The sequence below is a fragment of the Mus musculus genome, chromosome 3, assembly GCF_000001635.26.
Source record: "Mus musculus strain C57BL/6J chromosome 3, GRCm38.p6 C57BL/6J".
Lineage (NCBI taxonomy): Eukaryota > Metazoa > Chordata > Mammalia > Rodentia > Muridae > Mus > Mus musculus.
This window is the reverse complement of record NC_000069.6, coordinates 107,054,764-107,077,626: the sequence shown is the minus strand read 5'-3', so window position 1 is coordinate 107,077,626 and position 22,863 is coordinate 107,054,764. Positions and strand designations below refer to the sequence as shown.

The window sequence follows — 22,863 nt, the reverse complement described above, 5'->3', positions numbered from 1 at the left end:
ACTTCCTATGGGTCAAGCATATTCAAACCACTGCACTTTATAAAATTATTTTTTTATTATGTTGATTTTAAAAACCCCAACATGTTCACCATATGCTCTTGGGGAATCCCTACCATGTTCTACGAGCCTCATCTTCCACTGGGGTCGAAGCAGAGTGTTGGATTTTAACCATTGCAAATTATGCCTCCATAATTTGCTAGAAGAGTGCTATGTGCGGAGTTAAGGGGAACATTGCAGATGTTGCCTGAATCTGCTATGGTGCTGATATGAGGCTCTATCCTTGGGTGTGCACAGATGTTATGCTTTTGTATGAGATGAGGAATATGCTTTCTAGCACAGTGTTTGTGTCTGTGTTCTGGCCTACCCTGACCCTGCAAGTTTGGCTTGTCTATCAGGTTTTACTTATCTTTGTATGTTGAATGTAGGGTGTCTCTAGTGGGTAGCTTATCTTCTGAATTGCTCTGTCAGTTTTGATGCCTAAATACTTGGTGGGTACACAGCATCTCTGGATACCTCTGTACTGTATGCCGTGATTGGTGGGTGTTCTTTGGTGGTAGTGGCAATGCTCTCTACCAAATTTGGCTGGACTAAAATGGTTTTGATGGGCTCAGCTTTTCCCAGGACCTTTGGTGATGAATCACATCCTGAGTTTGAGTGGACAGGCAAGTCCTGTAGCCAGGCCAGGACCTGTTTTTTGTCACCTAGCACCATCTGGGAGCCCTGTCTCAGGCATGGCAGCTGGGATGGATCACTTGGCCACCAGCAGGCCTCCCAGCTGGGACCGTTCTGAGAACCTGTGCTAGAGAAACTACATCTGTGATTCACCACTCAGGGGGAAAACCCAGCTACTGGGTGCAGCCTCAGCCGCAGTAGCTACGGAGAAGGGCCCAGAAGTAACTGCAAAGAGAAGATAGGCCACTTAGGCTTTCTCAGTTTCTATAGATGCATGGCATATTTTCAGTTTCCCCATTTCACAAAGGAAGCTGAAAGAAAGAGCTAGAACCTTTCAGCAAAGAGTAGAGCTCATAACTGTGGAGGGTAAAGCTTTTGGGCTGAGTCCTCAGAGTTACTCCTCAGACCCTCTGGAGCTGGCCCATTGGTGACTATCACCACACTCATGGTCCTCACATGGTGTTTTCACTTTGTTTTTGGTCCTCACAGGCAGCTACAGCCACGTTTATTGTCTGCACATACTATTTTGTGAACACTGAAAATTTTACACTCAGGAAATGGATCTTTACACTGGACCCATGGAAGATATCCTCTAAATATTAGAAAAGAGGCACCAGAAAGAGAATGGAACTTGCTTCATAACTCAGAACTTTGGATTCTTTGACCACGGGTTATCTTCTCTGAGGCAGTATTTAGCCAGGTGAGGTCTGCAAGTCACAGATGTTAAAGAATGACCTCGGGGCAGTCCCTGCAGGGATTCTAGTGAATAGGAAAGCTTTTCAAGACCATGGTGGGAAGGTATGGTAGCTGCCATATTATTCCTCATTAAGTGACACTGATGAGAGTGAGACACCTCTGTCTGGGTGGGCTAGGGGACTCTAAATGCCTTCACCTAAACTGAGGTAAATCCTTGCTGCTAAGGAAGCTCAGTGACATTGGTTCTGCTGTTGGATGAGTCCTCATAGCCTGGGAGTCCCTCTTAATCTGCACAGACCAAGTGTGAAAGGTAAGGCCCAAGCAGTGGACCTTGGTAATCCTGTGATCAGGCTGGAATGTGTTGGAGCATGCATGCATGCAATAAAGGGGCCAGAGTAGCAAAGTCTACAGGATAAGAACAGGAAGATGGTGTTGTGTGATCCTTGTAGCCGTAAGTGGTAGAACTGAAACCAGTAGATGGAAATCTCAGAGGGAAAAATTGTGATTCATCAGTGTCTTAGTCAGGGTTTCTATTCCCACACAAACATCATGACCAAGAAGCAAGTTGGGGAGGAAAGGGTTTATTCAGCTTACACTTTCCACATTGCTGTTGATCACCAAAGGAAGACAGGATTGGAACTCAAGCAGGTCAGGAAGCAGGAGCTGATGCAGAGGCCATGGAGGGATGTTGCTTACTGGCTTGCTTCACCTAGCTTGCTCAGCTTGCTTTCTTATAGAAGCCAGGAGTACTAGCCCAGGGATGGCATCACCCATAATGGGCCCTCCCACCTTGAACACTAATTGAGAAAATGCCTTACAGATGGATCTCATGGGGACATTTCCTCGAGGGAGACTCCTTTCTCTGTGATAACTCCAGCTTGTGTCAAGTTGACACACAAAACCAGCCAGTACAATCAGCAATGATCCTCTTTGATTGTTTTAACATGCAACATGTTAGCTAGTCTACTAGTTAGGATCCTAGGCTCTAGAGGTGAGCCAAAATGGGTTACTATTGGCAACCTTGCTCACAGATGTGCTTAGAGGAGTCTTTCAATGTAGGCTTCCAGAGTCATCTTGAAAATTTGCATTTATTGCTAATATGAATTGGAAAAATCTGTATTACAAATTCATTTTATAGGCTTTCTTGAAGAATATAAAAATCTGACAAGCTAGCTTCATCTTGCTATGTTCTAGCGAATGAGAGCTGGGTGGTAGCAGCCTCTTCTAGCCCTGTTCATCATAGGCACTGCCTCTACTTGTTCAATTTTAGGGAGGCCCAGAAGGCTGCTCCCAGGTATCTGCTCCCCTGTTCTAGTCAAAACTATGAATTCTGGAGTTCCCCTTTGAAACTATTCAATAAGGAAGCCAGTTTCCTTACCCAGGTATAGGATAATAATGTGATTCTTGTATAGGAAGACATCTTATAGAAAGGTGTAGCTCTGCCAGACACACCTGGGGAGAGCTCACTGGCTCTTGGCCGCTGGGGAGCTGTCCAACAGGGTGGAACTTGGTCTCGAAAAGATTTGATAGCGCTATCATCAATGTCAGGACTGAAGACAAAAATCTGGCTGAGAAATTTGGCTGAAAAGCAGGACTGAAAAGGAGAAACAACCACCAAGAATTTCTTAAATACACGGGCCATGTAAAATTCTCCTTGGATACTAAAACAAACAAACAAAACCCCCAACCTTTTCATTGATTCTTTGTGAATATCACGCCAGGCATCCCAGTCCTGCTCACCTCCCCATCCCCCCTGTGTCTGTCCTTTGCCCTTGAAGCTTCCCTCCCAAATTAAAAAAAAAAAAAACCACACACAAATGAACAAAAAATATAAAACAAAGCAAAGCATAGAAAACATCTCACTGTAGAAGCTATAGTGTGTTACTGTGTCTCACAGTATATCCCTCCATCCACACATTGTCACTTGCATGGGTCTGGTTCGAGGTCTCTGGCTTCTGTGACATCATCAATACTGTATCCTCACTGGGACTCTTCACTGTTATCCTGTTGTTGCATTGTGTCATGGAGAGACCCTGCAGCTTTGAGTCAGTAGGACTGGCTCTTTCACACATTCCAACATTTCACAGATGATGTAGATTTTGGAGTGGGGATCAGAGCTCTGGATCTTGGACTGGGTAGTAGCTGAGCCGGTCAGCCTCTTCCTCCAGGGTGAGCTCTCTGGCCACACAATGCTGCCATCTGCAGGAGGCAGAGTCAGCCCTTCTGCTCTTATGCACTTGAGGGTGCTCACCCATATCCCCTTCACCAAAACCAGATCTACTGTGTTGCCTAGCCAAGGTGTAGGGCCCACACTCCCACCAGTGAGAGGCAGGACAGCTCTCTGCTCTCATGACCCTGAGGTTAGCTCTCCTGACTGCTGCAGATTGCGATGGGGATAGGTGGGGAGGGCATCACCTTCAACCTCATGTCAGATGAGTAGTGAGTTCACCTCTTCCACATTCAAGCCCTCAGGGTTGGCTCATTCACATCCCTGCTGCCTGGGTCAGCCCTACAGTGCTGCCAGGGTGAAGTGCAGGGCCCATTTTTACAAGTGCTGCTGCTTGTCAGAGGCGGGTTCAGCTCTCCAGAGATCTGTAACCAGTGAGAGGTGGGGGAAGATCTTCGCAGGTCCTGGACATCCATGTGCTCCCAGGCGGCTGCCCAGACTAGGGACATCCTTCTGGTCTTTAGTAATAATATGAACCACGGACATCGACACTGACCCCCCTGACCACTGCTGCTGCATAGTCACAGACCCAGACATGGCCCTCAGAGACAGCACAGGACCTTGACTTCACCATGTTCCCAGGCAGTGGAACTCGCTATTCACAACAGACTATTCCTCTCCTCCCTCATGTCTCCAGTTCAATCTCCCTTAATAGGGCTCAAACCCTTCGGCTTCTTTTTCTCTTCATCTGTCAACCACACACTTGCACATTATAGTTGTTTCTGCTGCAACCAGGCCATGTGGCTGGTAGACCTCTGGGTGACTTCCTCTGTCAGCAGAGCTGGGCATGGTAACAATCTCTAGGTATCTATAGCCCACCCATGTGGCATAGCAGCAGGGTAGTCTGTGGACATCTTCTCACACTGCATGGTGTAACGTCAGGTAGACCTCTATGTCTATGGTCCACCTGAGTGAAGAGGCAGCAGGCAGGAATCTGGGCATCTTTCCCCACCAGTGCAGCATGGCATGGTGCTGGGCAGGTTTCTGGATGTCTTCCTCCTTCTGTGCTGCGTGGTATGGCTGCAGTCAGAACTCTGTGTGTCTATGGCCCTTCATGTTGTGTGACATCTCTGGATGTCTCTTGACTTTACTTTTAACTTCCACTGCCATCAGCACAGCTGTGGGATACCGTGATGGCCGCCTTGTAACTGAGCTCAGCACAGCAGCCAGAGGTCCCAGCCCAAAGCAAGTCAGGCCTTGGATACTTTTAAATGAGCAAGCCAATGTTTGTGGCTCAGGACTGTTCTTTGATGTTTGATCAAATTATATTTAACCTGGATGACGATTTATTGGGAAAAATTTTATTATTTAGAGTAGTTTGCTTCCACTTGGGAATGCTCACAGAGAGGTAGTGGACTTCCAAACACTTAACTGACGGGGGTGGGTTGGTGTGCAAGCATCCTTCCTTCGTTTCTGGTTTCTCTGCTCCATTTACTTGCTTCTATTTACCCACAACACTTCCTTTGCAGCACATGCTCAGCAGCCTTCTTTCTAGACTGAACAGCCAGAGGGATGTTAAATCTTCATTACTACCTTGCTCTCAGGATGCCAGGGCCTTGTGTCTGCTCCTGGGAACAGCCTGGGTAGCATGGATGCCCTCTTATGGGTTTTACACAGATTGATAAGAAAGACTTTGGTGGCTGGTCTCTGCTGCGACCAGGGAAGTTTTCTACTGGAGTCATTTGGAATAACTGATATAGGTTCTGAGTTCTAAGCCTTCATATACTTTCTGGCTCATATGTTTTATGTGCTTGGGATGCTAAGCCAAGAACAGACCCATCTTTACTTTCAACGAGCTATTTGAGGAGAGGAAGCAGAGATCTCTATGTTGTGAGTGTAAGCTCTTCTTCATCAGACGTGCAGAGCTCAAGTCAGGGCGAGAGTGGGCAGGATCATCATCAGGTCTGGAGGGCACAGAGAGGCAGACAGCTGAGGAGATGCTTGGGAGCCGAGGATGGTGCTATAATGATGTGTGTACTCAGGACTGCTGGGTAAAGTGAGGTGAGTTACATATGCTGGGGCAGTTGTGCTCATTCCCTTTCTGCATCTTCATTCTTGTACAATCCACTCCCATCCTTTCTTTTTCTTTCTGTAACTATTTTCCTGACACCTAAATATCATGACAAACAGAAAACATCTGTCAGTAAGTAGTCCCTGCCTCACCCCTAGGCCGTGTGCCTCCCATGTAGTGGGCCTGAAGCAAGTGGAAGAGCTGGAAGCTAGTACTGGTCTAGAGTTTACCTTTCTAGGAAACCACTTGCTAAAGTCCTTACAGGTAGCATAGTTATGGGATGGCAGGGCTCAGGGGTTGTGTGTGTGCTCGAACTGATTGCCTTTCTTGTAGAAGTTTTACAGGCTCGGCTCTCTGGGCATCCCCATGGCTTTCATATCTTACCTCTGTAGCTAATGTATCAACATCTGCAGCCATGTCTGATGGCTCTTGGCTTGGTTCTAAGTAGCTGAAGAACTCTACAGACCACCGACTTCAAATTAAACATCATGTCACAGAGGGTTGCATGTATTTCATGACATGACCTCATTGAGATATTTATTTGCTGTTCTCTTGGTTATCCCAAATTGATAACTATTTAAAATTCCATTTTGACATTCAGAGCTGACTTGCTTGAGTTCTGCTGAGGTGCTGCTCTGTGAGGATATAAATGCGTGTCAGGAGGCTGGGAGGAGCAGAAGCAGACAACAGATACTTTAAAAGAAAGGAATAACTTGAGTACTGACTTAAACATGAAAATATAATTCAGTCAAAAATGTGTAGCTGTGGCGTGAATCTGGACTATGTGTCAGTGTGAGACTGAAGTGGAGAGTCCTGTCCTCTCTCAGGGAGTTTGCATTAGGAAGTAAAGGCAAACCTTTAAAATACAAGCTAAACAGCAGAATGTAAATGCAGAATGTTCCTCTCTATGAACCATTGCACAACAATAAGAAAGCATTCATCTGTACATGTCTGGCCAAACATATAAAAACCAACCCAAGCTCTTGATTTTGAGATTTGGACCATCAAATCCTATAAGTAAAATTTCTTCCTTTTGAACTTGCATCTCCTTGTAGCATAGTGGTGGTGTGGGGGCACTGAAGATGAATGTAAATTCAGCTCTCTCCCTCTAGCTGTTTGAGTTCAGTAATGCCACAGAACCTCTCCATGCCTCAATTTCCTTATCTGTAACACAGGTGCATAGCACTCACTTCAGAGGTTGTGGAGAGGTTTGAAGAATTTAAAGTATTTATGCTTACTACAGAGCCTGACAGTAGGCAGGACTACTAGGATGTGGCTTAATGGCCATGACCAATATTTGTTTGGATGAGATAGGAAAGGCTCATCAAGTCTAGAGGTCACAGGAAGTTGCATAGACTGGGAGTTTTGGCTCTGGTGGTCCAAATCTCAAAATCCAGTAACTAGTAGCTGTGAATGATGCTAAGGCTGACTTTCAGCACAGAGATTAACAGTCAATGTTTAGGCTGCCTGGGGAAAGAATATACAATGTGAACATAATGAAATAAAATAATTAATGGGCCATCTTACACTTTTCCAGTCTCAGGAGAAGAGGAATTCTGAAAACATTGAATTTCCTACAGGAAGGGTCATCTCACTCCTATTCTTCAGCTGTGTGATGAAGACTTTTTTATGTTTAAGGAATATTATGTGCTGTGAGAAAATTGCTACTCACAGCATGGAATCCTCAGCCTAATTCTGGAGGTTAAATAAACACACAAAACAAATAATAGCACATGATGAATGCCACAAAATTTGGGAAGATGTGTTAATCAGTTTTCATCACTATGACAGCATACCTAAGACAAGCAACTTAACAACAGGAAGAGTTTATTTTGACTCACAGCTCTGCATGCTCAGGTCCATGTCTAGTTGATTATGCTCTATAGACTGTTGGCAAAGCAGAATATTCTGGTGGGAGAGCTTGGCAAAGAAAACTGCTTACTTCCCCCCTGGCAGCTGGGAGGAGAGTGTTGGTAGGGGGAGAAAAGAAGAAAGAGATGTCAAAGGAGACACACAATAAAGGAAAGAGGAAGGGAGGGAGGGAGCGAAGGAGGGAGGGAGGGGGGAGGGAGGGAGGGAGGGAGAGAGAGAGAGAGAGAGAGAGAGAGAGAGAGAGAGAGAGAGAGAGAGAGAACCCCACGATGACCTTACTTCCTCACACTAGATCCTAAAGGACTTCACCACTTCTCAGTAGTGCCATAGTATGGCAACTGCATCTTTAACATATGTATCTCTGATGGATATTTCAGATCAAACTATTTCATTGTGCACAGGGCTGTGAGGAAAGCTCTCTTTTGTGTTGGTCAAGAAAGTATCAGAATAGTATGTGCATCAGAGTGGGAAGGCAGGGAAGTTTGTCATGCACCTGAGGCTGAAGAGGAGTTTAATATGGTTGGAATAGACTTGTGTGTAGATAGGTTTGAGCTACCAATGGGGTGAGTGGCGTACAAAAGCAGACATTTTATTTTCCGGACATGGCAGTAATAAGAGATTTTGAAGGTAGGATAATTTTATGTTTTAAAAGTAATAGAACATGACGGGTGAAGAAAATGGATGAATCAAGGATGACAGTATAATTTTGTTTTCCGCGGGTGACAAAGCTATGGTGGCTTCTGATAGAAAGAAAGGACATCAGAGAGTGGGGCTGCTGCACCAAGAGAAAGAAATTCATTGCTTGGACAGTTTGCATGTTAGTGTCAGCAATTCATCCTAGAGACAGTGAAAGGGATAACATTAAAAATGGAGGGGGAGATAAGAGATAGACTAAGGATGGAGATGTGTGACTTAGTCCCAAAGAGAATCAAAGCCTGAGAATACATATGATGGCATGGGGAGAGATCACAGGAGTGAAGCCAAGGGTAAAACTTAGTGACAGCCATTAAAGGGAAGGCCAGATGAGGAGGAGGCAGAGGAAAATGAAAGGGAATAATTACCAATGAAAAGGGATTTCAATACCATGGAAGCCAAAACCTAAATAAGTCCAAGAAGGTAAATGTGAAGGAAAGGCTTCTGGAAGCAACCACGACCTCTGCATGGCATTTTAGGAAGGATAGAGTAAGAGTTTGGCAGTGGAGGGAAGAGGTGGTTCAAAGGACTGTGCGGAACCATGAGAGGTTTGAGCAATTAATGAGAGAGATGAACTACTGAGATTTCTTGGGTTGTATATCTTCTTTGCTTAAATTAAGTTTTGAACAAGATAAAGAGGTTGGATGATCACCAGATGCTAGGAAATTAAAAAAAAATAGATGTCAGCAGTAGAAATGGAGAGGATAAGAGGATACATATAAAAACCACCAGGAAAACATTAAAATGCCATACTATAGAATTTACTGGTTTTGAGTTAAATAGAGGGCTTGGTTTGATTCCCAGTACCACATGGCAGCTCTCAACCGTCTGTAACTTCAGTCCCAGGGGATCCAACACTGTCTTTTGGCCTTATTCTAAAGAGAAACAGTGTAGACAGTATTTAATGGATTAAATCTTGTCTACCCAATACATGTTATATAGACAAAGGTCATGAAGTGAAACCAGCACACTGTTTTCCAGTTGCTTGGCTAGAGCATCAATAACCATGCAGCTTTCTGTGACTGACTCCTTTCTGTTGAGAGTTCCACCTGATAACATGTAACATAGTAACAGCTTTCCTGGCATGTGCTGCATTTTATATTTTATTTCATGTGTGTATGTGTGTAGATGCATGTGTGTCCTTCATAAATTGATTACTTTCATTTGTTGCTATAATAGACTATGAAAGTTTTGATGACTTATAAAGAAAAAAGGCTTATTTCACTCATAGTTCTGAAATCTTGGAAGTTTAAGATTGAGCAGTTGCTTCTGGTGAGAACATTTTAAAATTTTTTCTTTTATTATTATTATTAATCATTTCATTCATTTACATCTCAAATGATATCCCACTTCCAGGTTATCTCCTCCACCTATTCCCCCATCCCATGATATCCCAGTTCCTGGTTACCCCTCCACCACCACCTCATCACACATCTGCCTCCCTCCTCCCTTTTGCCTGTATGAAAGTACTCCCTCCCCCAATCTCCTGCCTCACCACTCTGGCATCCCCCTACTCTGGGGCATCAAATATCCCTGGATCAAGGGCCTTCCTTCCTGTTGTTGTTGTCAGGCAAGGCTGCGAACACTCTTGCTGGTGAAGCTCTCTATACAATCCCAAGGAGGCACACAGACATCATAGGGCACCACAGGACAAGACAGAATGTCCTAGCTAGAGCCCTTCTTTTTATAAAACCAGAGACCCAAGAGGCTAGTACTCTGGCCTCCTTCATGACCTTATTTAATTATAATTACACCCCAAAGATCTCATTCCTAAATACCAAAGTCTGATGAAGGTTTCACCCTCTTATTAAAAAGGGCACCAGAATCCACAAATGCAAATTATGAAGTCACAAATTGGACTTTCCAATTCGTGTGTTTAAGCTAATCATGCAGTTAAATGGGTTAACCCACCCCCCCATTTCTACCAGTCAAAAATGCTGCCTTTTCTCTAGTTTTATCATCGTCGCTCCCCTCCCCACCCACACATGTACTTCATCATTTCCCGAACTTCTCCTTTTTTTTCCTGTTTTCACACATGAGAACTAAATTGTAACATGTGCTTTGTTCAGGCTGATGTACTTTTTTTTTTTTTTTTTTAATTCACTCTAAGTTGATTTATCCCAAGTAAATGAACCTTTTAGGAAGCGCATTCTGGAAGCTTACAATCACAATCACATATGCATCCCACGCAGACTCCTTCCTCTTGTCCTCATTGTTTTCTAGCTCAAGGAACCCTGCTCAAAGGAAGGTTTTTGTCTTTCTTGACCACTACCTAGTACATGAGGTTTGTCTAGTGGTACCCCAGATGTATGCACCATGGCTCTACTCTAGCAAGGTGATGTGTAGATTATCTGAAACCTGTTTTTGGTACTCGCCCCTTCCCCCTGGAACTTCCTTCATTATCCCTTTCAGAGAATGGGGGGAAATCACACTAAGCATCTGCTATAGTCTCTGCCACAATCTAGCATATTTAAAGTGTACTACAGAATCCTTAAAATGATCTAGGATTAACTTTGCTTATGACCTCCCTGCTAAGAGAAACAATGTAGAATTGCTTATGTGAATTTACTGATTCTGTTGCCCATCCCCATCCCTGACTCCCTGAAGTGCTAATTAATGAGCAGAGAGCAGTTTGAACTGTCACAATATGTGACTGAGACCAGCTGAAAATTGTGCGAACTATCAGCACTGAATCCATTCCTCAGGAAAGATGAGGATTTTTTTTTTTTTTTTTTTTTTTTGCATACAGGAGATAGCAATTAGGTTGTTCTGTCTAAGCTGGCTCATCAGATTCATGGCAAAGTGAAGAAATTCCAGATTGCTGAGATGGCTCTGCACTGTGAATGAGGTAATGTGTAAGAATATGATAATCTGTGAAGTGATGAATAAAGATTATTCCTTTATACTACGTGTCTTTAGAATAGTACATTTGGATACTTAAAATTGGCGTTCTGGTCGAGACTTCTCTCTTGATCATTCTGGAGCCAGTCCTGGAGTGAGGAGTGGGAATGGAGAATACTGATTCTGTAATTCATATCTGAACGTGTACACCGAGTGGAGGGATAGCAGTTTTCAGGAGGATGCTAGGAGCATGGCTGGCCCCTTAGAAGGAATTGTCACTTATCGCACACCATTTGTTAAGGACAGTGTTGTGGCTGAGCTATGAAGATAATGAGCAAGATGTACTCTAGTGGGCTCCTTGCTCTGTAGGAGGGGCATCCCTTCATGAAACCTATCCTTTGTTTCTCCAGCTCATTACTCAATTTGAGACTATTCTAAAAAAAAAAAAAAGAAAAGAAAAAAGAAAAAAGAAAAGGAAGAAAGGAAGGAAGAAAGAAAGAAATGATTCTTTCAATGCTGTTTCATTCCATTTGTGATCATGTGCCATTTCGGCTTCTTCTATTTTCTTTCTATTTACTATTCTTTAGTCTTCCCCAGTCTTCGAAAGCTGAGGTAATGGATGAGTTGTCATGGCAACTCCTTTACCCCTACCTCTTTTCCATTTCTCAACGTTTTAATAAAAATGACTATTTATAGTGCACAAAGCTGCAGTCCCTTCCATCACAGCTCTGCAAGAGGAGGTTTCTTCTCTGACCAGAATACTAATGGCTCAAACATGACTTCTAGCTAGGGAATAGGGAAGCCCCCCCACCCTGGCCCCCGACAGTCACTTTGGTAGACATATGTTTGTTCAGACTTTTAAGCACATGTCCAGAATGTAATCTATATGTATAAAGATACGTACACTGACAGAGCTGAAAGCCAAATCTTGTAAAATACAGCAGGCTGATTATACTAGAATAACCATGTTGCATGTGGTTGAAGGCGAGGTGTGAAGTGTGCTGTTATTAACTTTATTACACTGACAGAGGAAACCAAGCTCCTAAATTCTAACTGCATTTAGTTGAGATGACATATCCAGATCACTAGGAATAGCTGGAAGATTTGCAACATTGAGGATGGACAGAAGACAGCACAAACCAGGGGCAGAACACAGGCATGATTGTTTATAGGCTACAAGAGTGCTCTTATCTATCAGTAATATCTCCCTTGTAGGATTGTGTTTTGTCTGTGTATGTGCACACATTTGCATGTTTGCATATGTGTGGAAGCTAGAGATTTATGTCTTCCTCAATCATTCTATATATACTTTTTGAGATATTGTCTCTCACCATGCCTGGAACTTGCCAATTTGGTTGGCCTGGCTGTCTCAGGGACCTCCTGTCTCTAATTCCTCAGTACTGGGACTATAGGTTGATGCCTATCTTCCTGGCTTTGACATGGAGGCTGGCTGTAGGACCTATGTTCTCAAGCTTGTGCAGTATGTACCTATCCATCTCACCAGGGCCCTTGCTGGATTATTCTGAGAAGCAGACATGCTGTATTTTAAGCACTTGGTGGTGACATGACTTCATGACCTCTACAATCCTGCTCAGTTACTGTCTCCTGACTTGAAGAGGGTTATTTACCTTCTCCAGATCTCTAAAGTGGGGGTGATGGTGGCAGGATCTGTGTTTTAGTGTTGTTTTGGGGCTCTAGTAAGGTCTTACAATGGTGCTGTTATTGGTTATAGGGATCTGATAAATAAGAACTATTAATTTAGTAGTTCATGCAAATTCAGAAAGACTATAATTCTTTGTATCCCATCTTGCCTGGTGCTGTTCATAGAAACCAGAAGAGGTCATCATATACCCTGGGACTGCAGTACAGATGGTTATGTATTGCCATATAGGTTTGGAAACAACTCTTCTGGAAGAAGAGCCAGGTCGCTTAACCACTGAGGTATCTCCCCACTGTCATTGTCTTCTCCTTCTCCCCCTCTTTCTTTTTAAAATTTAATGTATAAGTGATCTGCTGCACAGACATCTTCAAGCCAGAAGAGGGGATCAGATCCCCTTATAGATGGTTGTAAGCTGTCATGTGGTTGCTGGGAATTGAACTCAAGACCTCTGGAAGAGCAGCCAGTGCTCTTAACCGCTGAGTCATTTCTCCTTCTTCTTGAGCTTCATCAGGTGACAGCAGATGCTGGCGAGGATGTGGAGAAAGAGGAGCACTCCTCCATTGCTGGTGGGATTACAAGCTGGTACAACCACTCTGGAAATCAGTTTGGCTGTTCCTCAGAAAATTGGACATAGTTGTACCAGAAGATCCAGCAATACCTCTCCTGGGCATATACCCAGAAGATGCTCCAACATGTAATAAGGACACATGCTCCACTATGTTCATAGCAGCCATATTTATAATAGCCAGAAGCTGGAAAGAACCCAGATGTTCCTCAATAGAGGAATGGATACAGAAAATATGGTATAGTTACACATTATTAAAAACAATGAATTCATGAAATTCTTAGGCAAATCGATGGAACTAGAAAATATTATCCTGAGTGAGGTAACGCAATCAGAAAAGAACACACATGGCACATGCTCACTGATAAGTGGACATTAGCACAGAAGTTCAGAGTCTACACTCTTAGGGAAACCTGATTATTCCTCTCCCGGAGTCATCAGTTGACAATAGTTCATTGGCTAAAGATGGGATTAAGTGCTTACCCCCTCTCCATCCTGAGATTTGGCCTGGCTTGTGCTTGCATATGTCTTGTGCATGCTGCCACAGCCACTGTGAGTTCATATATACAACTGCCCTGCTGTGTCTAGAAGACAGTTTTCTTGTAGTTATCACTGTCTTGGCTCTTACCATCCTTCCACTCCTTCCACAGTGACCCCTGAGCCTCAGGAGAAGAGGGAGATCTTTCATTTAGGGCTCAGCATTGGCCAGTCTCTTCTCTGCTTTTTGGCCAGTTGTGGGGTTTTTGAGGCCAGTTCTTTCCAAAGACTTCTTGGAACTCTGGCATGGGTTAGGAGAGGGGATTCACTTTCCCAGTCTGAAATGAAGCTGGAATCACCCAACACGGACACATTCAGACACCTAGGAGAGAAGGAGAGCATAAAAGATAGAAGCCCGTTCTTTTCCTGAAGTTTTGACAGAAGTCACACAAGCGCATATAAAAAAATCATCTGGGGGAGGGGCACAAAGCTCAGAGGTGTCTGAATCATGAAAGGGCTTTTCCTCACTACTCACTTTGTTTTGTCCTTAACCCTCAGAATCTAACACACTTACTACTCTTTTATTTTCCTGATTGTTACTAAGACTTTTGGGGGTGGCGTGTTTCATTTAGTCAGAATATTTAACAAACATGATGTTTGGATCAAAATACAAGTGATGTTGAGCCAAATGAAGGCTCGATTATTAAAATATTAGCTGGGAATTTCAACTTCCACTTAAAAGTATTGCTTTCCCACTATAAATCTCTGACAAGCTCTTATTTCAGTAGAAGCTTTGTTAAAAAGAAAAACAGAAGCAGACCATACTCTTGACATGCTTTTAACAACTAACAATAATGGTGATACACAACAGCTGCAAGCTTGCTTCTGAATTACCAGTGGAATTAAAGGCCTGATTGTAAGATGGGAGGGTTAGCTATTGGTAGGATGAATCAGCCTGTGACTCATAGTTGTGAGTCATGTGACTTCAAAGTCCTGGTAGTTGCAAGCTTCTCTTAGAGGGATGGGCAAATTGTGAAGAAATATGTTAAACTAGAAAAAACGTAAAGTAGACTTCCTCTCTGGATTTTAGGTTAACTGTGACTCAAAAAGTGAGGTAAGACATCTGTGTGTGATCATTTTATTAGAATGATTATTTCAGTTCAGATAACTAGCCATGTAATCTGTTCCCTTTAGCACAGGGAAGCTTTCTATCTTAGTGTGTAAAAGTTGTCATTGCCTCCAGATTCTTAAACCTGTTCAGTCTCAAAAGACTCAAAACTTGAGATCTGTTGATGCCAGCTAAGGAGTAATTAATTGCTCTGATAGTAATGCTTTTGAAGAATGCCAGTTCATTCAACCAGTGACAATTCAGACTGGGGATAGGAGAGTGTGATAGGTTGTGCATGAAGACACATTTCCAGATGCAAAGTTTGCTGTAGTGCTAGGGAGCTTAGAGACACCAAAAAGGTTTGAACTGAAACCACATAACTGGATTCCGGATGAAAGACTTCTCAGCTGACAGACGCTTACTAGGAAGAGACAAGAAGAGACTTATCTGAGAATACCGCAACCTATCCTTAGGACAGAAGAGCTTTGCCTCTCCAGAGCTTCTGGGAGCCCTTTAAAGTAGCCACCTCACAATTTGTCATTGAACAAGTCCCCAGCACCAGTCACACTAATTACATCCCACTCCTTGCCTCTCTGACTCCCGTTTCATTGACCTGAGAGCTTTGAGATGAATAGGGTATCGAGACCCATTTGCGAGTCCCAGAGTTAGTTTTTCTTTCCAAGAATCTATATTCTTCATTCATGCAGATAGAAACATCCTTATTTTCTGTTTTGTGGAGGAGTTTACCTAGAATTACCAGCAACTAAAGTCTTATTCTGTCACCTTTTATTTTGGTAGTATGTATTAATTGCATGCATCAGTGGAGTTAAGTGAGAGACTTTCAGTACTTGTAACAGTAAGCCCTGATCCGGTTTTCTTCTATCTACTCTGTCCTCAGTCTTCCCAACCTGTATTTATCATTAGTCCACATCTGGGTTGACTGTGTTGTAGAGCTTTCACATAGGAGAAAGAATGCACTGTACTTTCCCTTTATGTCTGGTTTATGTCAGCTAAGGCCCCCCTAATGCTGCCCATTCTACTGTACACACAGCTAGCACATTTTGTCTATTTAATTGCTGATGGGCACTGGGCTGATTGCATAACTTAGCTATTGTGACTAGTACAGCAACAAACACCAGGAGGTGGCATCTCTTTGATATGCTAATTTCATTTCCTTTGGATAGACACCTAGAGGTGGAGTAACTGGGTCATGTGGTAGATCTAGTTTTAGTTTTTGGAGGAGCCTCAGTACTGGTCTCTATTACGGCTATCTTATTTTATATTCTCACTGACTGTGTATCATTTTTCTTCACATCCTTGCCAGAATTTTCCATTTTGTGTTTGGTGTTTGGAGCCTCAAGTAGGCTAATTTCTAGTAGATTTCACAGGAATGAGAGAATGTGTGTATATTTTTAACTGAAAGTCATTTTGACTGGAATTTATAGAGAAATCAATGGCTGAATCCTTTATAGTTTAAACACAAGAGCCCTTATCTGAGCAGAATACTTCAAAGGATTGGAGATTAAAGTATGAAGTCTAGAAACTACTGGAAATGTTTAAATATTGAGGATAAAATTACACTTGAGATGAAATCTGATAGCCTGATTCTAAGCCAGAAAGCTTAAAATGAGGACCCAAAGGTTCTTGGAATAATAAAGTTCCTCTTCTCCAGCAACTACACGAGGTAAGAGTGGCTGACTTGAAAATACAGATTAATTTCCTCAACCATGTTCATGTTTTAAAATTAAGAGAGAAAATTTCCAAGAGAGAAACATTTAGAGTTAGAATTCAAAATACGGCAATAGTTTGAAATATTTTCAAGAAGCTTTTTTTACTGCTTAACAATTATAATCTATTGACTCTTCTCTCTTCTCTTCTCTTCTCTTCTCTTCTCTTCTCTTCTCTTCTCTTCTCTTCTCTTCTCTTCTCTTCTCTTCTCTTCTCTTCTCCTCTCCTCTCCTCTCCTCTCCTCTCCTCTCCTCTCCTCTCCTCTCCTCTCCTCTCCTCTCCTCTCCTCTCCTCTCCCCTTTCCTTTTCTGTTCATTTGTTTTTGAGACATGATTTTGTAGTTCAGGCTGGTCTCGAACTCTCTTTGTAGTTGAGGATGATCTTGAACTCTGATTCTTCAGCCTCTACTGCCCAAGTGCTGGTATTAAGAGCATGTGTCACCATGTGGAGCTAAAGATTACTTTAGACTGTAGCACCATGCCAGGCATGGTGGATTGTGAACAGATTTCATGTATTACCAAGCTCCATGATAATCAAAATTAAATGCATGAATATTATGCATTATATTAGAATACTTAATATTTTTTATATTTATTACTAATATGTATTGTCAATTTGTATCCAATATAGACATTTATTATGATTTCAGTCAAGTGTTTAATACATAAATATAAAATAAATTTCCAAATTAATAAAACCAAACAAAAAAGTTTCCTACTGCTAAGACAATTACCTGGTTTCTTCAGACTATATTTGCCTTATTAATCTAGTGTTGGAAGCATCAACACATAGCACATTTTCCACCTACACAAGACAAGTGTTTTGGCCCTGGCTGCAAAAAGCTAAAATCCCTTCCTTACTCTTTTGCTTCCCTTAATCATTTCTACTCACCATTATGCCTTATCCCTTCTCTTATTTTCTTTATCTCATTTCTCACAGTGCCTGGACTTGCCTGCTACAAAGCTTGCCACCATCCCAGGATTAGAGGACTTGTCTCTTCAGATTCTACAAAGTATTGAGGGTAGAAGTATATCTTCTCAGTGCAGTCTTCATTCAACAAATGTTTATTGAACTTCCCTTGTATATCAGGCACTGTGAATCCAAAGATGACTAGCTGAGTCAGCTTGCAAGTTCCTCACTTTTGTAAAGGAGTCAAAAGAACAGGTGACAATTTTCTGTGTTAAGTTCAACAACAGGCTGTTGCGGGCACATCAGAGAGACACTTAACAGCTCTTCCTAGAGAAGGTGTCAGTGTATTTTGCTGTCACCTTGCCGAGTCTAATAGTGTGGAAGGGGAAGAGGAAAGATGTGATTAACTCTGGGCTGTAGGATCAGGAACTGTGAAGAAACTAAAGACAGAAGGTTTTATGAAGGATCATAATGGGTCCTGGATGTGAAAAAGGTTGGCCTTTGTTCCAAAATGATAAAGGAGAGTCTTTGAAATATTTTAGCTAGGAATGAGAGAGTTCACATTGTCTATGGTATGAACATTTTAGCTGATTTCTACAACTTGGGCAAGAAATCACAGATGCAGGAGTAATCCAGATGTGAAGGTGGTTGCAAAAGGCACAGGATGAATTCCTGTGAAGAGTGAGGGAAAGGTCTGAGGTTAACTGATCCCAGGGTTCTAAGCAGTTGCATCATGAAGCAGTACAGTAGTCTGATTGCCCAAGGACATAATAAGGATGGATTGTTTGAGTGTGGTACACTCAACATGAACATGCCAGGTTTGAGAAGTTTTCAAAGTCTAGAGACCATTCCAGATGGAGTTCTACAAAGGAGATTGATAGACAAAAGATATCAGCGAGGGGCAGAAAACCCCATGGTCAGTATAGTCACAGTTTATTAGGTTTAGATGAATCTCAGAGACCGCAATGGTAGTGAGCAGAGTTTAGTGTCTCCAAACTGGAAGGTTTGTGCTAGAAAACTATAGTTCTTTCCATCTTTCTCTGCAGCAATGCCACTGCTTTTGATGTTTGCTTCATTTTTCTCTTGGCATAGTGGTACAACACAACTCCCGGTGACTTTGCAAGTCTTTGTTTCTATCTCTAAGTCTCTATTCTGAGTTCCAAGAAGAAAGGATTTGATTTGCTCAAATCATGCACCATGGACAGAAACTGGGCTAACATGGATTTTAAGGGTGTTCCTTCTCGATAAAAGAGCGGCAGGTTCTCTATAAAAGGAATGTGAGCAGGCCTCATGATTGGCTGCAAAAACAGTTATCACCTCGAGTGTGTCCAGAGTAGCAGCTTCTGTGATCTGGGGACAGAGACAGTAGTTACAGAGAGGGGTTAAAACTAAGGTGGGTGGGTAAAGTACAGAGACAGAATCTAGATTCTGAAAAGATCAAATCCTTGGGAGGCAGCAGCATTTAAGAGGTGACGGGAGGACAATAAACCAATAAAAGTGACCAAGAAGAGATGGAAAGAGATGAAAAGAGTGTCAAAAACTTAGAAGGAGAGGTGTCAGTCAGTAGTATCAGTTCTACAGAGATTTGGGGGGTTGAGAGCTGAGGTCTGACGCGGAAAGTAGTCAGGAGCAAATGTTCAGTGAAGAGATGGAGACAGAAGCCAGACACAGCAGGATGACATTGATTTGTGGCAATGGTGATTGAAATAATTACAGCATATCACTATCTCTATCTATTTCACGTGTGTGTGTGTGTGTGTGTGTGTGTGTGCGTGCTTAAATTCTACTTACTGGAAATCACAGTATAGATGTAAGTTCCTATTAATGTATATATTTAGTCATTTCGAGTATGTGGAGTCTCTTTGAAGTGTGTGCCCAGTCAGGTTCTCTAATCTGGCCTAGATGTATATATGTATGTAACTAACTAACTCATACAGTGTGTTTCTGGGGGATTGATAGGTTCTTTCGTGGCTATAACACATGCTGATGGTTTAGTCTGACAGTTCGTAGTGTTCTTGCTGGCCTAATATGCCTAGAGGGACAAGCATATTAAAATCACAAATTCATTACTTTCTTGAAAGTAGGACACATAACATTCTTAAAGTCTTATAAACTGCCTCTACAAATTATAAGGCATTAATCCTGTCTCAAAAATTTTCTTTCACATTTATGAGTGCTATTTTTCTCCCCTAATTATTCTCATCTCCACTGCCACAAATAAAAAGATAACAGTCGTTTTCTTCTACATAGTTCCTAAGCTTCCCCTTAGAGATATTGAAAACTAAATCCTTAAAAGTGTAATTAACACAATGTAGTCCAGTTTCTAGATTCCAGCCAGGATCTCTAATATTCCAGTTAGTTTCTGATTATAGATTCGGGTTGTCTTAGTTAGGGTTTCTATTGCTGTGAAGTGACACCAGGACCATAGCAACTCTTATAACACATTCAAGAGGACTGGCCTACAGTTGCAGAGATTTAATCCACTATTGTCATGGCAGGAAGCATATGGACATAGTGCTGGGGAAGAAGCTGAGAGTTTTAGTGAACCACTAGGCCTGGTTTTGAGTTTCTGGGACCTCAAAGCCCATTTCCTAGTGACACACTTCCTCTGACATGGCCACATCTCCCAATAGTTCAATTCCCTATGAGCCTATTGGGGCCAGTTTCTTTCAAATCACCACTCAGATTATGTGTAAATAACCACCTCTTCCCATGATTAGCATAACAGGGTTACATTAAATAGTACCTGACACTGAAGGTTGATGGTAATGCCTGTGAACCCATGTGTTCCTCATCTTCATGTAAAAGCATTTGGTATGCCAAATGGGTCCAGGAATAGACTCTGGCACATATGTTTATTTTCTTGTCACTTATGGGTTTTGAAATCAGATTTCTGGGTTATTTACTTTTCTCTTTTGTTTGCTTCATTTAAAATAAATGAAGACAACACCCCCAAACACCCCAGCTTAGCTGACCTTGCTGCAGAGATTATTGCATCAGGTCTTAGTCCTTCTCATTGGTTTCCATAACAGTTTTCTTCCGTGATTCAAGGCAGATATTATTTAGAGTGAACAAAAAGAGACAATTTTAAAATGAAATAAAGTAGCCCTCTTTGACTGTGATGAGTGAAAGCTTGAAATAGTCGACTTAAAGGGGAAAAAGGCACAAGACTGATAAAACTAAGCCCAGAAAATGAGATGACATTCGAGTGGCTCTAAATCACAGAAGGTGTGCAGCATTAAAACTTTATTTTAAATTTTTATTGGTTATTTTATTTATTTACATTTTAAATGTTATCCCCCTTCCCAGTTTCCCCTCTGAAGCCCCTCTACCCAATGCCCTGTTTTTATCAGGGTGCTCACTGCCCCCCCCCCCCCCCCCCGCGCGCCTTACTTCCCTAGCATTCTCCTATGTTGGGGCATTAAGCCTTCACAGGACCAAAAGCCTCCCCTTTCACTGATGCCAAATAAGGCCATCCTCTGCTACATATGCAGCTGGAGTCATGGGGCCCTCCATGTGTATTCTTTGGTTGGTGGTTTAGTCCCTAGGAGCTCTAGGGGAGGAGTCTGGTTGGTTGATTTTGTTGTTCTTCTTATGGAGTTGCAAACCCCTTCAGCTCCTTCAGTCCTTCTGCTAACTCCTTCATTGTGGTCCCTGTGCTCAGTTCAGTGGTTGACTACATGCATCTATATCTGTAAGGCTCTGGCAGAGTCTCTCAGGAGACATCCATATCAAACCAGCAAGCACTTCTTGGCATCAGCAATAGTGACTTGGTTTGGTGGCTACATATGGGGACTTGGAAGGAAGAGAGGAGGGGAGAAGAAAAAAGGAGGGCAGGATCAGGTGTTGGAGATGGCAGGGGAGATGTACAGAGGGTCAGGAAATTGAACAGAGGTATGTAGCAATGGGGAACTGGGGGTAGCCAACAGAAAGTCCCAGACATCAGGTAAGCAAGAGGCTCCCAGGACCCAACAGTAATGACAGCTGAAATAGCCAACTAATGGGAGAGAGAACCTGTACAGACCATACGCAGAGATTAGGCATGGTCCCTAATTGAGTGATGGAGCCACCCACCCTTCTCAAAATTTTAACCCAGAATTGCTTATATCTAAAGAAAATACAGGGGCAAAAAGTGGAGCAGAGACTGAAGGAAAGGCCATCCAGAGACTGCCCCACCTGGGGATTCATCCATATGCAGCCACCAAACCCAGTCACTATAGTATTAAAACGTTTTAATGTTGACATTAAAATCTCTCTCTCTCCCCCTCCACCTCTCTCTCTTTCTCTCTCTCCTCATCTGTTGAAACTTTTCAATGTTGATGTTCAAAATATCTGTCTATGGATTACCTTAGTTCAGAGACTGTTTGTAATCCCTTGGAAATAACTTGAAAATGTCTATAAAAAGAAACAAATGATGGCTCATGGAGTTGGTCAGTAGAACTGTGTGGCCAGACAGCTTAAAGCAATGTTATTTCTTATAGAAAGCGAATGCTTAGAAATATTTTGTTTTCTTCTTTGCAAGTAATCATCATATATGTAAGGATGTTTATTTAAATCCTCACTTGTTTTCATGTGTTTTAGATAAAGTAAAATTCCAGATGGAAACCAGAGACAGCCTGTTTTGATGATGTAGCCTTTGCTGGCAATCCAGAAGCACGAACACGTGGGGAGAGCTGCTGTTAGAAAGTGAGTGAAGGTCAACATTGCTGGGCACAGAATGATTGCAATGGTTAGGTGCTTGCTGGATGTTAGAGTGGACTCATAAAGATATTACATAGTAGAAATGAAATACCCTTAATACTTCACTGTTCTGGATATAATTACTCCCCTAATCTACAAACTTTGGAATATCTGCCTATCTATAATCCATCACTGGTCCTTGTGGCTTGGGCATGAAAGAGCTGGCAGGCCGAACAACTCAGCTACCACCCGGGGCCCAGATTTAGGGTTTTGAGCTGAACCCACCCCAACATGTACCCCACCTATAAGTTACTAGAGCATGTGAAGAGGCCCACCCTGCAGAACAAAAGCTATAGGATCTTGATGGCTCAGGGCAACAACAGGCTATCTGAGAAGAGTCTGGGTGAGGATCCAGTGTTGATGGGGTAGCAGAAGCCAGAGGCCTGAAACCAGACAAATGACTCACTGCAGTGAACAGTTGCAAATAAAGGTGTCTGGGCAAGTGTGTACACTATGTGACACACTGCAGATTCCATGGCGAGATGTTTTCGTATTTTATTTTAATTTTTAATTTTTTCTTTGAAGGGGAGGTTGCAAGGGCGGAGGGCAGATATGGAGAGACTGGGAGATGAGTGGGATGGGGTGTGTGATGTGAAATTCACAATAATCAATAAAAAGTTAAAAAATAAAGTTTAGAACAATTAAAAAATAGGGTCATCTACAT

General features: G+C 42.5%; 1 long non-coding RNA gene across 2 annotated transcripts in view; it reads left to right on the top strand.

Annotated features, from left to right (window-relative positions):
* Gm38712 overlaps nucleotides 1-22,863 on the top strand; it is a 53,334-nt gene that overhangs the window by 15,273 nt on the left and 15,198 nt on the right. Inside the window, exons 1-2 of one of the 2 annotated variants that reach the window (XR_867554.3) lie at nucleotides 10,945-11,019; nucleotides 22,041-22,145. This is a non-coding gene — a long non-coding RNA (predicted gene, 38712). Of the gene's footprint in view, nucleotides 1-10,944; nucleotides 11,020-22,040; nucleotides 22,146-22,863 lie in introns of those variants that run through there. The other variant, XR_003954542.1, reaches the window with a different exon arrangement.